At 33.7% G+C, this 4,563-nt stretch overlaps 1 long non-coding RNA gene across 1 annotated transcript in view; it reads right to left on the bottom strand.

Annotated features, from left to right (window-relative positions):
- Window positions 1-422, bottom strand: part of LOC117101876 — a 6,826-nt gene extending 6,404 nt beyond the window's left edge. Inside the window, exon 1 of the long non-coding RNA XR_004444333.1 lies at window positions 31-422. This is a non-coding gene — a long non-coding RNA (uncharacterized LOC117101876). The remainder of the gene's footprint in view (window positions 1-30) is intronic.
- Window positions 423-4,563: the final 4,141 nt, after the last annotated feature.

Below are 4,563 nucleotides of genomic sequence, written 5' to 3'. Positions count from 1 at the left end.
ATGCAATTATTTAATAAAGCCTTTACTTACCTGTTTGATGAGAGTCGCAACAGCAAATAGCAATTTTGGTTTGGGGTTTTTTTTATTTATAAGGGATTATAATGTTCGATTATCGAAATTACGATCGAAACTTTACCAGTGCCACGAAATAATTCTCTTTTATGTAAGAGGGCGTTACAGTAAATTGCCTTTGTTAATTTTTTTTATTATTATTATCGTCATATCTGGTTCTATCTGTTTTTGGTTCTTCCATGACCTAGTGTACTTGCTATTGGAGTCTATTCTGCTGTGGCTACTTTTGTCCATCTATTGTCATTTTGTTCTGGCGAGGTGCCCTGTCCATTTCCATCAATTGACTTAAACTTGTATATCTTGAACTTTTGTTCTCTAATACTTAGTCTTCCTGTTTACTTTGGTGATTCACATACATCTTTCTATATATATTTTTTTGTTTTTAGTTTTTGTTTTATTATTTTAGTCCCTGCATGCACGTCCACATTGAATGTCTCTATATACGTGTCTCAGTCCGATAAACTAGTGGTGTCACTGCATTGTGTGCGCGCTGAAAACCCGGTTCTATTCCATTATCTCTCTCCTTGTCACTTAGCTTTATGGCTGAAATACAAGTGTGTTGATCACGTGTGCAATATGGCCCATGTGCATGTTAAAAAACGCAGTACACTCTTCGGAAGAGAGTAAAGGATTGTCGGCTGGTGTGCTACCCAATCACCAGCAGCCAGAAGGACCCCCAACTCATAGAAATAAATCTTTAGACGTTCGTGTGTTATTCTTGGTGTCTGCAAAAGCATTCTACCAAGGCTTTGTTCTTTTCTATATTGTCTAGATGCCATCTTCATAAATAGTATGTTTGTATATAACTTTTTTATTTTTTAAAAACATATTTATACAGAATACAATTTCAAACAAAATGTTTTTGAAAATGGTCCTGTTTCATTTTATTTCGGGCGCTCTTGGAAAATATAAACCCTAAAAACGTTATGGTTTCAGACAATTTTTATATAATTACAGGTCAGTCGACTCGTATTCTTTTTTCTTTAACTTTCATTATGATGCAATATGATTGACTTTTCAATTTTCAGTTAGAATTTTAGCTTCCATAATTTTATCTCTTTTATAGTTTAAATTTGTATTTTTCTCTATTTTATTGTAATACAAAAGTATTGTCAATTAAGAACAAAATTAGCTTTGTACTCCTTTTAAAGGAAATGATTGTCGGTGAATAGATGACATTTATGGGTAATTTATTCCATATTTTGCGAATACGATTCAAGTCTAGCTAGAGACATAGGAAGGCCTAGGTTAGATGAAAAACAGAGTAGTTGTTTTAATATTTAATTTATTTTCATTGTATTGTTTACTCTCAGTCATTTTTACAAATTTAAGGTTTTAATAATTCTGAATAATTGAACAATTGTTTTTAATTGATTTTAATATAGTAAATTTTATTTTACTCTGGTTTATGGTCCAGGGGTTATGGCGCACTGTTGCTGACGCAGCCCCTGGGCCGTTTGTGCCAATAAATAAATGAAATCAATGAATGCGCATTTCAACATTATTTTCATGGAATTTGCGCATTATAAATTAATAAATTTTATAATTATTAACGGGGCTCTCAAACTTAAAATAATTTGTATATTATTTAATGATGGGTCACGAATTTTGATAATCAACATATTATTATTAATATTATTAGTATTAATATTATTTTATTATTTTTTCCATATGAATACTAAAACATGATCAATAAAGAACGTTTCACACGTAGAGCTTAGCTTTCACAGTCACAGACTTAAACATTGATGCGGATTTGAAAACATCAATATAATATGTCTATTGATCTATAATTTGTCGAGTACACTTTGAATTAATGTAAAATTGTTCGACACGATTTTGGTCATCGATCGGCTGATCAGATGTTTGAAGGACGATTAATGATTGTTCTACTTTCATGGCGACGATTATTCAATATGGATTATGATTTCTGATCGGCGGTGTTTAGAGTTTTAAGGTTACACGCATTCATTATGTTGGGAATTCGGATGTTTTTGTTGAAAATGGCAAAAATGTGATAATTAATCGACCGATTTCATTGATCTGAATTAGAACCTGGTGCTCAGACGATGGATTGCAAAATGGTTTGATTGCTGTACATTTGTAAAATCATTGGGTTTATTTTTGACTGAACTTATGAACAAGACCAAGGCCAACCAATATAAGAAGTTAATATATTTTACCGAGGCTTATATCTTCCCTGAATAACTGTGATTTCGGTTATGCGTGTTTACCAGGTTTACCAGGAATAATTGCCTTACTCCTAATCGCGCACCCCTCACCTAAATTGTATTAAGAAAAATAATTGTTGTATTATATTTTTGACATGATTTATTGATAAGATTTTTAAGGTATGAGAATGCAATAACAATGTTGGGCTGAGGTGGTGTGAACTCTCATGCACCCAAGGGCGCAGATAATAGGGGAAGGGGCAAGTCCCCACATATTTTTAGTGGGGGTGGTCCATTCACTTTTTGTCTGCAATGCCATTTCATAAGTCAAGAAGATGCCTGAAAATTGTTTAAATAAATTGCATATAATGACCCAGGTTTTAAAGAAATAGCGCTGTACAGCCAGAGTACATCTCATTTTATAGCAACATACCGGTATCTCTGACAACAAACATCTGAATTACCTATAGGCCTAATATACTACTCGAGTGCGCGTGCCTTTATTTTATTTTGAGAAGTATGAGAAAAAGCGTGCAAATGTAAGATTGTTTTTCGGCACATGAAGTATGTAATTAAATACATCAAAGACAATTAAGTTTTATTTTCTATGGTACCGTACATCACAGCGATTAATTAGTTCGATGATGATGAATTTTACTATATATAAGAGTGTCATATCCGGCAATCTAGGGGTAATATTTCCCCAAATTTTACCACCTCAGCCCCAACTATGGTGGGGCTGAGATGAGTGTTGACTCACGGATTTGAAGTGGTCAAGTAAATACATCAAAGACAATGTTTTGAAGTTTTATTTTCTATAGTACCGTACATCAAACATAATAATTAGATCTCTATGGTTGCCGAAAATAGTGCTGATAAAAGATCATGAGAATTTGTTGGTGCTTCATTTTGACTGTAATCATAGTCAAAATAAGGCGCCAACAAATTCTCATGTGGTGATCTGATGATTTTACTATTTCAAAGTGTCATTTCCGGCCATTTAGAGTTACTATTTCATCAAATTTTCTTACCTCAGCCCAAACCATGGGGCTGAGGTGGATGTGAGGTAGGTCAACAAGTAAATTAAATGCATCAATTTCTTTAGTTTTATTTTCTATGATGCATCACTCATATTAATTAGATCTCTGTAGCTGCCGAAACTCCCTGATAAAAGATATTGAGAAATTTTGCTGGCGCTTCATTTAGAGAATGGATCAAGATGGCTCGGGCCGTCTAGGGCGCTCAGATATTTTTGTTGTTCATTCGATCTTAAAGATGCAATATGAACAGTATTTAACGTTTTTGAGAGCAAACAGGCAGATCCAGAAATTTGAAATAGAGGGGGCCAGGGAGGGACATTTACAGACGGAGGCTCTGGACCCCGCTTCCCAACTTTTTTTTTTATCTCCGACCCAATTTGTGATTTTCCACACATTAGCCGCAAATCATCTAATAATTTGGTTAGTTTGGATAGATTTGTTTTGTTTTTTTTTTGGTTTATTTGTTTTTGTTTTTTTTTTTGTTTTTTTTTTTTTGTTTTTTGCAGAAATTATTTTTTAACTTTAAATAATATATTTGTTAAACTTAAAACTTAATTTTAGCCCCAGTGGTTACCATCATATCAACTAACCAACATACACATACATTAGATTTGACAATCTGGGGTTTTTTTTAAGTTGTTTGTAGACCTGGTCGCGACCCAACGCAAAAATTTGTTGACCCATTTTTAGGTTGCGACTCATAGTCTGGGAAGCGTGGGTCTACTCCACCTCAACCCCACCATGGTTGAGACTGAGGTAAAAAAAATAATTTATCATTATGGGACCTCTAGATGATCGGAAACGGCACTCTCAGATTTGAATTTTAATTCTTTCTCTCTCTCTCTCTCCCTCTCTCTCTCTCTCTCTCTCTCTCTCTCCCTCCATTTTATAAATAATTATACATTTGAAAAATTTGGTGGGGGAAGGGAGGGACAACTGGCCTCCCCTCCCTCATAAATCCGCAACTGTCAATTATTTCTCAATGTAACTGTAATCTGTCGAAACTTTTGATAGGCCTAATGATAACTATATATCCAATTGATATGATTAAATTTATAATATTCGTAATTAAAATCGGAGTAAAATGAATCCTTACACATTGGACGTACATATAGCCAAGATGTGTAATGTGATACTTTCAACCACATGGTGTTTTAATGCATGTGTCAACATAGGCCTGTCAGGAACTTGAATGAGCAAATATAGATAAATAAAAAAAATTGAAAAAAATTAAAATTACCATAATGGAAATGCCTATGATCAATAAATGGAATTGCGAA

The sequence above is a fragment of the Anneissia japonica genome, unplaced genomic scaffold, assembly GCF_011630105.1.
Source record: "Anneissia japonica isolate Jap-2015-1 unplaced genomic scaffold, ASM1163010v1 scaffold4988_len2956909_cov206, whole genome shotgun sequence".
Classification (NCBI taxonomy): domain Eukaryota; kingdom Metazoa; phylum Echinodermata; class Crinoidea; order Comatulida; family Comatulidae; genus Anneissia; species Anneissia japonica.
Note: the sequence above shows the minus strand (reverse complement) of the source record. Positions and strands in the feature narration are given on the sequence as shown.